Raw genomic sequence first — 12,866 nt, 5'->3', positions numbered from 1 at the left:
CATGCAGCGCTCCTAAGTGGCCGGTGTGTGCACTATTGAATCAGTGCTCCTACTCAGTTGCGCACCATAAGCTGCACAATTTTAAGTGATTAATATCTTTATTTCGGTCTGAGCAAACACTGCATTTGTATTATCTTCTTATAATTGTCCAACAAAGTCATCGGCTACCCGGCACAGCCTGCACTGCGAGTCCATGCTGTTTACAAAATTGCGTACACGAGCTGAGAGCTGGCGTGGGATTTGAGCGTATCCTACGCTCACGTCCATATTGATAAATGCCGAGATTTGCGTGGAAATGTACGTACACCCATTTTTCTGGTCTACGCAAGATTGATAAATGAGGGCCATTATGTTTCCAATGGAAATGTCATGTATAGGATATTTCAGCCAAAGCCACTGTCCCAAAATGCTTAATCAGCATCTCTAGACAAAGCTATCAGATGGATTTGTGGTCTCATTCTGAAAGGTGTCAATGAAGAATTTTAAGTATTGGTAATGGTAATTTGGCTTTCAAATTTCTGTTCACAGCTTCAGTTTGCTTCCACACAACTGAAGCAAAGCCGCAAAGTTAACAGTTTAGTAGTAGTTATCGGAAAAGTATGCTGACCATCACTTCACAGTGGCTTATATATTGAATGTTTTTTGTCTCCCCAACTGCAGTTGCGTTGACCAACTCAGCCTTCAGCGGTTAATAGAGCAGATGTGTCTGGGTGTTTATCAAAAACAGCAAGCCTCTATAATTGCACTGGTGGATTACTGACTCACCTATTTATATGTATTGACATGATCTGCAAATCTCTTATCTGGAATTCTTTGGGGACATGCAGCACAGGGCCCAAGCCTTTTTTGAACCTGGGCCATTATGGTACTACACTGACTCACCGGCCACTTTGTTAGGTACAGCGGTTCATTATCTTGTTAACACATATAACTAATCAGCCAATCACATGGCAGCAACTCAATGCATTTAGGCATGTAGACCTGGACGGGACAACTTATTGAGGTTGAAACCGAGCAACATAATGGGGAAGAAAGGGGTTTTAAGTGACTTTGAACATAGCAATGTTGAGGGTGCCAGGAGGGCTGGTATGAGTATCTCAGAAACTGCTGATCTACTGGGATCCGTCCAAACCATCTCTAGGGTTTACAAAGAATGGTCCGAAAAAGAAAAAATATCCAGTGAGCGAAATTTGTGCGGATGTAAAATGCCTTGTTGAAGTCAGAGGTCAGTGGAGGATGGGCATACTGGTTTGAGATGATAGAAAGGCAACAGTAACTCAAATAACCACTCGTTACAACCAGGGTATGCAGAACACCATCTCTGAACGCAAAACACGACCAACCTTGAAGCAGATGGGCTACAGCAACAGAAGACCCCACCTGGTGCCACTCCTGTCAGCTAAAAACAGAAAAATTAGGCTACAATTCTCACAGGATCACCAATATTGGACAATAGAAGATTGAAAAATCATGCCTGGTCTGATGAGTCTCGATTTTCAGTTGCGACATTCAGATGGCAGGTTTAGAATTTGGCGTAAACAACATGAAAGTATGGATCCATCCTGCCGTGCACCATTTACCATGCCATGTTCAAAGTCACCTAAACCCCCTTTCTTCCCCATTCTGATGCTCGGTTTTACTTCAGTACATTGTCTTGACCACGTCTAAATGCATAAATGCATTACATTGCTGCCATGTGATTGGCTGATTAGCTTTTTGTTTTTATAAGCCATTGAACAGGTGTACCTAATAAAGTGGCCGGTGAGTGTATATGGTATTCACCTTAACCAGTGAACCACCTGGATTTAATGTTTTATGTCTCTTTTGTAACTATAGACAGCAACCAGACCCAACAGTTGTATCGAGAAAAAAAAGAGAATCTATTTTGACGCAATCAAGCGATACAATAAGCAGGTGACGGGAGGAGTGCATAAAGGAGGGAATGCTGGAAAGACAACTGTCTGTGGTGGAACATGCAACTGAGGAAGACCTTCCTTTATGGCCAGCCATGGAAAGTGCACAGCAGTGGTAAGGAACAACTTCTGTAAGGGAGAGGGATTAAAGATACAGTCCCCTCCATAAGTATCGGAACATTGAGGCCAATTCCTTTATTTTTGCTGTAGACTGGAAACATTTGGGTTTGACACCAACAGATGAATATGAGACAATAGCTCAACATTTCAGCTTTCATTTCCAGGTATTCACATCTGGATCTGATACACAACTGAGAAGATATCATTATTTGAAAAGGAACACCACATTTTTAGGCAAGCAAAAGTATTGGAACAGATAGACTTTAAATAAATTAAAGTGAATAAACCGTTATATTTTGTCGCAAATACTTTGCTTGCAATAACTGCATCAAGCCTGTGACCCATTGACATCACAAAACGTTTGCATTCTTCTTTTGTGATGCTTTTCCAGGCTTTCACCGCAGCCTCATTCAGTTGCTGTTTGTTTTGGGGGGTTACTTCCTTCGGTCTCCTCTTTAGCAGGTAAAATGCATGCTCTATAGCGTTTAAGTCTGGAGATTGACTTGGCCAGTCTAAAACCTTCCATTTCTTGCCCCTGATGAACTCCTTTGTTGTTTTTGCAGTTTTTTTGGATCATTATCTTGCTGCATGATGGAGCATCTTCCAATCAGTTTGGTTGCATCTTTCTTAAATTGGCAGACCGAATGTTTCTGTAGACTTCTAAGTTCATTTTGCTGTTGCCATCATGTGTTACTGTGTTGTTGTCAAGATGAACCTTTACCAAAGTGATGGAAAGGCTAAAGTTTGGAGAAAGAAAGGATCTACTCATGATCCCAAACATACAGGCTCATCTGTGAAACACGGTGGAGGCAATGTCATGGCTTGGGCTTGCATGGCTTCTTCTGGGACGGGCTCATTATTCTTCATTGATGATGTAACACATGATGGCAACAGCAAAATGAACTCAGAAGTTTACAGAAACATTTTGTCTGACAATTTAAGGAAAGACGCAACCAAACTGATTGGAAGATCCTCCATCATGCAGCAAGATAATGACCCAAAACACAACAAAGGAGTTCATCAGGGGCAAGAAATGGAAGGTTTTAGACTGGCTAAGTCAATCTCCAGACTTAAACGCTATAGAGCATGCTTTTTACCTGCTAAAGAGGAGACTTAAGAGAGTAACCCCCTAACACAAACAACAACTGAATGAGGCTGCGTTGAAAGCCTGGAAAAGCGTCACAAAAGAAGAATGCAAAAGTTTTGTGATGTCAATGGGTCACAGGCTTGATGCAGTTATTGCAAGCAAAGGATTTGCGACAAAATAGTATGTTTTATTCACTTTAATTTATTTAAAGTCTATCTGTTCCAATACTTCTGCTCGCCTAAAAATGTGGTGTTCCTTTACAAATAATGATATCTTCTCAGTTGTGTATCAGATCCAGATGTGAATACCTGGAAATGAAAGCTGAAATGTTGAGCTATTGTCTCATATTCATCTTTTGGTGTCAAACCCAAATGTTTCCAGTCTACAGCAAAAATATAGGAATTGGCCTCACTGTTCCGATACTTATGGAGGGGACTGTATATACAGATAATGAGTTGATAGGCATATGTGCTGTACAATTCTTCTTGTGGATTTTATATTGCAGCTTCTAGGTTCAAATATATGCTTGGCCAGTGGGAGTATGCTAGTATTTAGAATAGGGATGGGCACAATTGATCGATTAATCGATCATTGCTCGTTAAGAATATTGTCGAGCACGTGAAATTGTTATCGATCATATAGCCGTTGTGTTGCGCAGTGTGAGTCCGGCAGCACAGCAATGAGTTTCACTATGTGGCAGCACCATAGACTGTATGGGCAGCAATTAAACATCCTACCAGCAGGGGGACATACTTAACTAGTAGTAGGAGACAACAGAACAGGCTCAGGCAGCAGCCTGCGAGCTGCCGTAGATGTCAAAACAAACAGGAAGAAGTCGAGGCAAAGTTTGGCATCGGACCGGACAGCTTTAGAACAGAAAATAACTAAGTTCATTAAGCATTGTGAAACCTTGTATAAGTACAGCACTTAAACAAACCGAATTATGTACCACTTGTACATTGAAGCCTACATCCGACCCTGTTTAACGTGTGACGTTAGCGCCACTAGTATTAGCGGCTAACTTTAGCGTCCATGCTTTCCTACTTCGCCTTCATCAGGGAACTAATTTGCACATTTTGTTTATTAGATGAAGTAACGTTAGGTCCTTTACCACTCAGAGAAACGTGCCGTGCCCTTATGCAGTCTTTGGCAGCATCTTAGGAGGCGCATATGTGTTTAAACTTTAAAGGTATCGTAGCGTTGGCTCATAGCCTCGGGCTTTAACCAGCGCCGCATTTTATTATTTTATTTTAAAAAGTTGCCTTGTCTTAATAGATTGTTGTTTGCCTGGAAGATACAGTCTATGGTAAAACGCTGTATTTTGGATGTTCTGTTGGCATTTTTTAATATGTAAAAAAAGATAACGATTGCTCGATAATTGCTCGTTAATTTTCCCGATGATCGATCAATGAAATTTCTTAAAATGCCCATCCCTAATTTAGAATATAGGTCAAATGTGTTGACTGTCTCATTTGTATGACTTCAGATTCCACAAGCATCCTCACTAAGAAGAAATTCGTCCATGAAAACATATAGAAAATATATCTGCTGATCATAAAAATGCCTGGAGGGAACAACCACGGTAAGAACATGGTGACGACACAATGGAGGTGTTCTAAGGGTGTATTCACACCTGCCGTGTTTAGTTCACCTGAAACAAACTCGGGTGCACTTCCGCCTTCGGTGCGCATCTTTCAGGCAGGTGTGAATACAGCAATTGCGCTAGGGGGCGGACCAAACAAGCACCCCGACACCTAGCTGAAGCGGTATGCTAACAAAGCACTCTGCTGCAGTTTATTTGTGGTGTGAATTCGTCCGGACTCGATCTGACCCAAATGCAGAAAGCACTGTGCCTTTTCTTTCTTTTAATAAATCGCCATCAGCGTTACATTATTGGAAAGTGTTGTTGTCGCCATTGTTGTTAGACTGGGAGCCCTAAGCCAATATATTACATTTGAGAGAGATGACGCGTAACAATGCTGACAAGTTCAGCAATCAGATGAAGATGAAGACCATGTTTTTATTTTGCTTCCCATGTTAACGGGTTATGTGCGCAGATATAATCCCTGTGTCAGTTTGGTGTGTCAGCTTCTTCTCCCGAGCCCAGCGTCCAGCAGCAAAAAAATATTATGTTTCACATTGTAGGCTACAAGCCACTAAACGTGACATTGTCATACATATTTAAACGATATGAAACCACAATAATTTGATGTTTTTATTTTTATTTATAGTTTTATTTATTTAACCTATCATACTGTAGAACAGGCAGAAGTGACCACCCCCTCTTTCTCTCTCTCTCTCTCACTCTCTCTCAAACAACGCAAATGACTAGTAGTTTATAGCCTACATATGTTAATGACACACAGTTCTTATTTGCTGATTGCACCAAATCACTATAAACCCGATAGCAGTAGGCCTATGACATATATCAATGATTTTTTAGACTTTGGCAGTTTTCACTTTGTGCTTCCTGCTTTTCCCCGCCCAAGAATGTCTGTCCAATGAATGAATGACCTCAGCACACTTGTGCTTTTGCTTCGTAATTCTGGTGCATTTGCAAAAGAAGAAGTGTGAAAGTGGACCACACCAAACAAAAAATAAAATTCTATTTGTTCTGGACCAAAGCAAGTGAATTAGCGGACTTTCCCAGTGTGAATACACCCTAATGCTCATTGGAGATGAAACTTAGGGAGGGATCTTACTTTGGTCCGACAAGAATGACTGTGTTCCAAATGTCAAGTCTCCTTTTCATTTTGTATTTCCTCCTACGCAGTTTAACTGATGAGGGACGTTGCTGGCTACGGTATATTCTCCAGGAAAAGCTTGTCGATGTGGAGACGAATTTCCAAGTCGTTGACTCAACATACAATACTGCCTGGCTAAAGGACCTCTGTTCCCTGAAGACATGTCTGAGGAGCTTACAGAGGAGCATAAAGGACTTGAATACATGAAAGTGATTATGAAGAATTGTCTGATTTCAATAAACTAGTCTCCAACACACACCCTTGTCTTATTTGTGAGGAGTAGCAAATAGCTTAATTTTGAGGGGATTTAAGAGTGAATTTCTCTTATTATACAAACCGTTATTTTTACAGGGAAAGGTCGAACATAGCAAGCTCTCTTTTGCAATGATGCCCCGATAGCGACATATATGATTTAGGCCTACTTTGTCATCCTACGACTATGGGTCTAAGTTAAGACTGTGTATTGTGTTATTTCTGCAGACATGCTTTCTGCGGTCTGCATGCTAGGCCTTGATTTTTCTGCTGTACTACATGCATCACTCTTACTGTATTCTAAAAGTCCGTTTTTGAATGACTCTATCCCTGAGACGTATGTTATGGATATTGTAGTTACATGAAAGACCCTAACACTGAATAAATATAATTTGTGCTGACTTATGTTATATTGATATGATTGAATGTCTTTGTGTGACCTGTTTAAAATGGACATTCAAATTGCTGTGATATCTATATTGAATGCTAAATGAAAAACACCTATGAGAATCAGTTTGAAAGGCTATGCAGGTTTTTAATTATGTTTATGATCTTAATATGGAGTTATACTGGAAGTGAGACAACTATGATGTGAATGCCTTCTCATTTATCCATTTTATGCATGAGAATTTTCAAGAATCCTACAAAGATCAGTTTACGATATGAGTGCCATGCAACCCAAGGAAAGAACACTTAACTGAAAAGAAACACAGTTGTCTTTATACATTTTCACATGGCTGCTACTTCACAACAACTTCTTCCACAACTGCTACTTCCCCCCCGATTTATAAGCATATTTACGTGCTTGGCTACCCAGGCTTAGGTGTGTAGGTGGGCAAACTTAATTCAAATCTATTTTGTGTTACATTACATGTTGTTGGATAACCTTAACTCTAATCTTAAAATAATGTGTACTATAATTGCATTGGATAGAAACTCAATACGTTTGAATAAAATCTGAATTGTCACGTTAATATCCAATTCGTAGATCTAAAAGTGTGACGTTGGTACTTTGGACATCTTGGGGTGCGTTCACGAGCCAACTATGCCACTGCTACGTGGACCTATTAGCACTGCTAGCTTCCTTCAACTAAAATGTCCCCACCAAATTGACTTGTGCACTGAACTGCGCCGTTTTTTTTAAACCAAGTCATATTATAGCCTACGTAATCAATTAAAAACTCTACTTTATAGAAGAGGAAAATCGATCGAGGTGCAACACCCGCACGGTTTGTTTATAAACGTAGCTAAATCCGTTGCGTCATTGAACGCAACCCGTTCTTTCGGACGAAACACGTCTAAAAACACTGATAAATGCATTTATTTAAATTTTTACAACATATGTTTCCCCATAATATGAAAACATTTGTAAAAGTTATACTTTCTCTGTTGACATATGGACGGATAGTTGTTTTATAAGCCGTAATGTCACAACCCTAACGCTAACCCTAACCCTAACCCGGAAAAACATAACTAAAAACTACAAACGTAAGAAATTGCAATTCACTGTACTCTGCGGCGCAATATTTTTTGTAGTTCTAATGTGATTTCCCTATTTCGTGAAACTGTGACCAGAAACCTTGAATGTTAATTTTATGTTCAAGGGAGTTGGAAGCACAAATATTTGGTCAGATTTCATTTTTACCATTTTTAAGAGGGTGAAATTATGTTTTTTCTTGGTTTTGACCCTTCTCAGTGGCGCCCCCTATTGGTTTGACTAAGTGCATGAAGGAAGAGGTCAAGACCTTTGCAAAATAGTTCCCCCCTTGTCTGTATCACATTTTGTTGCTGGTCTGTAAGCCTTCAAAAGTAGTCCAAGGTCAAGGTTCAAAGGGCAACCCCTAGGGGTAGGCACTGCCCACAAAGTTCACAGTGGCATATTTGTACTCCACTGATAAAGACCTTTCCAACGATGTCTTCATTGTCATCCTACGACAAGGGATAATTTTCATCTGGCGTCAGGCGGACGTCCTTCCATGTGTACTTTTGGAGAGTCTGTTAGTGCCTAGATGGATTAAATTAGTAAACAAATATTTAAGGGGTATTTATTGATTACATTTGTTCAAGATATTAATGGTTAGCTTATCCACTGTCATAGTTTTCAATTTGGACCAGTTTAGACCCAAATTTCCCTGCAAACCACATAATGTTTCATATAAATATTTTCCCATTCGATTAATATGGCCATTTCTATCAACTGTGTCCCCTTCCCCAATGCTTCCAGGAAGGTCCTAGATGATTCAAGATATTATATAGTAATGACAATGAATGTCTGTGTGCAGTTACATTTGTACACACAGTTTTTTTTAATTGGCGAAGATATGTGCTTTCTGTTCCGTAAAGTAACACAGTGCATGGGGAGGGAGATATACTTCACTGGACAATGAATGGTTTATATATAACCTGTCTGGAGATTACATGATTCACTCTGTTAACCTTTCATTTCTTGTTGTATTTGAATGAAAAAGCTCAATTACATATCAATTTGTAGACCACTTTGTAGTCAATGAACAGGACAAAATGTAATAGGCCTATGTCCAAAATACATGAAATATGGTATGTGATTGGCTATGCATATGGACGACTCTCTAAAGTAGCCCATAGTCTGTTATGTTTTGTTTTCATAAATACAGCGTTGTTATACACTAGTTACATATATATTTTCAATTTATTTTATCTGACTTCATGTTTTGTCTTTACCCATAATGTTTTTTTAGTAAGTAATTCTGCTCTGTTTGTGGATTGGGGCGGGAGGTGATATGGCTGTTTTGTTCTCTTCTTTTTACGTGAAGCACTGTCTTACCTTTCTGTGTATGCATAGTGCTATTTACAGTAATTGAAGTAATTTGATTTGATATATTTATACTGCCTGTCCAGACAAATTCACATTTGCCTTTATATGCACAGCCATCCTTGATAAACACTATTTAAGATTATACTGATATACACTGTATGTATGCCAGGGTTAGAAAATAATTTAAATACAAAATACCATGGTTACAATATACAGAAATAATTTAAAAAAAAAAGCTATAGAGAATGTTGACATGGTCTTTAATAAGACTATTCTTTAAATACATTTTTATCTCAAGTTTTTAAAAAAACGAAGTAGAATATTTGAAAATCTGTGTTTAATATATTTTACAACAAAGTACAACCTTGAACATGTAACAAAAACAAAACACTGTAAGACTTGATACAATCATAACGTGTGCAAAGTATAGAGTAAAATTCATCCTTCTCATCCCTGCAATCATGCCTAAAATCTGCCGTTTGTACTTAAACTTCAAATGACAGGAAAGATACAATATAACCATGTATATTTCCACTATGGTAAAGAAGAGATTTGTAGCTACAGAGCATCCACAGAGGAGGACAATGGTAAAATGGAGCTGAAGTTCTTAATTTGGGGGTAGCTAAAATCCTGTACACTATTCTTATTATATTTAATCCGATTGGCAAATACCACGAAATATGTTTTTACTGCCTGTCAAATAAGAGTGGGAATTTTCACTGGGAAAGGGGCATGACGTGGAGGGAAGTACACTAAAACTAAAAATACTAGCAACCAAACAGACACAACACAAATAATAAAACAATTAAAATCCTAAACTGGGCGTTATGATGAATATGAGCCTTTAACAAGTGTCTCCATCTGCCACCCACTCCAACGGCCATTCTTTTCCACTGCAACACAAAAAAGGAGACATACATTAAGATGTTATATTTGACCTGTAAACACATCACATTCACAACACATATTAAAGGCGCTTCACACCAGCTGCGTTTGGTTCGATCAAAACAAACTTGGTTGATCTCCTCCTTTGGTGCGGTTCGTCTGTGCAGATGAGAACACACCACTCGGCACCAAAAGCGGACATGGAAGCTTCGAAACTAACTGATTGTACCGAGTCCGACCCAACGGCAGGACGGTTTTTCACCAACTGATTTGGACTGATTTTGAACTAAACCCGTTTTTAAAAATAAAACAATTCTGACATCTGGTGCGAACCAAGGAAGCGGACTATGACAGGTAAGCGGCGTGTAGCGGCATGTAGTAGTGTGCTTGGTTTTGACCTGCTAGACCGGCCATGTCTGTCTCATGGCAGTTGCTGACAGGCCCAACAGTTTTCAGAGTTTAGTGTGATTAATTGGGGACACCAACATACAGGTGAAACTTGAAAAATTAGAATATCGTGCAAAAGTTCATTTGTTTCAGTAATTCAACTTAAAACGTGAAACTAAAATATTATATAGACTCATTACATGCAAAGTGAGATATTTCAAGCCTTCATTTGTTAAAATTTTATTTATTATGGCTTACAACTTATGAAAACCCCACATTCAAAATCTCTGAAAATTTTAATATTACATAAAAATCAATAAAAATGGGATTTTAAATACAGAAATGTCAGCCGTATATAAAGTATAATCATCGATATGTACTCAGTACTTGCTTTGGGCCCGTTTTGCATGAATTCTTGCCTCAATTCCAATTCATTTTCCATGATATTCTAATAATATGAGTATCACCAGGCTCTGTGACACAAATGAGCACAGTCCTCCAGAACTGTGCGGCGGATTTACTACAAACATACAAACAGAAAATGTGTTGGCGTACTGTATGTAGGAATGCATACACGACTAGAAATTATTTGATGCACTGTCAAACACACATGTGGTGTAAACACGCGCATATGCATATTAAGCATAGTGCCGCAGTGACAGGTCTAAAAATTAGACTTCAATTCTATTTTAGAAATCTGCAGTGGGTATTACGTTCGTCTGCTGTTGCGTGGACTGGCTTGGTGTAGCAGCTATCATTGATTATAATGGGAGCGCATCTTTACCACTTTCTGCTCAGTGCTGCTGCTTACCGCTTACGTGCCCAGTGTAGCTGTTTTAGGATGTATTCACACTGGGAAAGTTTGCTAATTCACTTGCTTTGGTCCAGACCAAATAGAATTTAGATTTTTTTTTGGTTTGGTCAACTTTCATATTGCCCCTTTTGCAAGTGAACCAGCATTACGAAGCAAAACCACACATGGTCTGAGGTCATTCCTTCATTTGACAGACATTCTGGGGTGGAGAGAAGCAGGAAGCACGAAGTGAAAACTGAAATATATAATTGATATAATATGGGGTTAAAATAATAAATAAATAGGCCTACATCTAGCCTATAAATAAAGAAGAAAAACATCAAATTATTGTTGTTTCATATGGTTATAATGTGTAGGCCTATCTCAATGCAACGTTATGTGGCATGTAGGCTAGCCTACGATGTGAAACATAATTTGTACTGTATTTTTGCTGCTGGACGTGCGGCTCAAGAAGAATAGGCAGCTGGGTGTCAGTTCGGCGCAGCTCAGCTCCAAACTGACATGGGGATATTATTGATGGTCCCGTTAACATGGGAAGCAAAACTTGAACTTGTTGGCACTGTGCGGGATACGCTCCTCTCTCCGTCATCTGATCGCTGAATACAATCAACATGTAATATGTTCGCTCGGGGCTCCAGGTCAAACCATAACTATTCTTCCTAACGACAATGGCGACAACAACACTTTCCCATAATGTGAAGCTGACAGCGATTTATTAAAAAAAGAAAAGAAAGAAAAGGCACAGTGCTTCCTGCATTTGGGTCGGATCGAGTCCGGACAAATTCACACCACAAACAAACTGCAGCAGAGTGCGTTTGAGCGCTTGTTTGGTCCGCCCCCGAGTGCGATTGCTGTATTCACACTTGCCTGAAAGATGTGCACCGAAGGCGGAAGTGTCCGAGTTTGTTTCAGGTGAACTAAACACGGCAGGTGTGAATACACCCTTAGTCAATAAGTGGCACATGCAAGATGTCTTGTTTTGGCATGTTATAATACATTTTCTGTTTGACAAAAATCACTCTTTTCTTTACATACAATCATCAAACTGTAAAATATTTGGGATTTGAACTTTACTATAGTCAACGGTGCTCAGTCTGTTATGTTGTGACTATTTCCTTCAATTGAATGGTATAAAAGTGAATGTCAAGTTCACACATCACTTTGAGAGAACAGGGTTCAACATAACTTTTTTTTCCTACTGGCCCCTTGTATATTTTCACTGGCCCTGCACATACTTTTTTTTCTTCATAATTTAGTGTCAATAATTATAATACCTGTATTAGAAAAATAAAGAAAGATAACCAGATCTAAAGGGAATATCTATACTGTAACAGTATAGATATTCCCTTTAGATTTGGTTATTTTTCTTTTAGTTAATTATATGAAATGTTGATATTGCTCATACACATAATATAAAACCAGGCAAACATATTGAATTAGAAGCCTACAACTGAAAGTATGTTGAAAGAGTCGGCCAGTATTTTAAAGTCCAGTAGTTTGAAGGTTGTTTTTATTCTTGAATTTGGGCAGTTTAATGAATAGTTCACCTGCAGAAGTCATGTTCAAACATAAAAAAAAAAATAAGAGATGAAGGTCTGATCATTCTTTGTGGTGTGGTAGGCTGTTTTTATTACTTTCTCTATATGCATTAGGGATGTGAATGTGTCGACCGAATGACCGGTTTTCCACTTGCGCTCAAGTTGACTTTAAAAATAGAATAGAAATCCGAAAATCAGTGGGTAATGCCGTTTTTTTAATGGGAGATTTCACCGTGTATGTGAGTTCACGTCTGGTCGTGAGCGCGCTGCAGCAGTGTCACTTCTCCATGAAGTGTCAGCTTCACATATAAGAGTCCGGTGTGGGACCATTT

This window comes from Ammodytes marinus (assembly GCF_949987685.1).
Source record: "Ammodytes marinus genome assembly, chromosome: 13".
Classification (NCBI taxonomy): domain Eukaryota; kingdom Metazoa; phylum Chordata; class Actinopteri; order Uranoscopiformes; family Ammodytidae; genus Ammodytes; species Ammodytes marinus.
Note: the sequence above shows the minus strand (reverse complement) of the source record.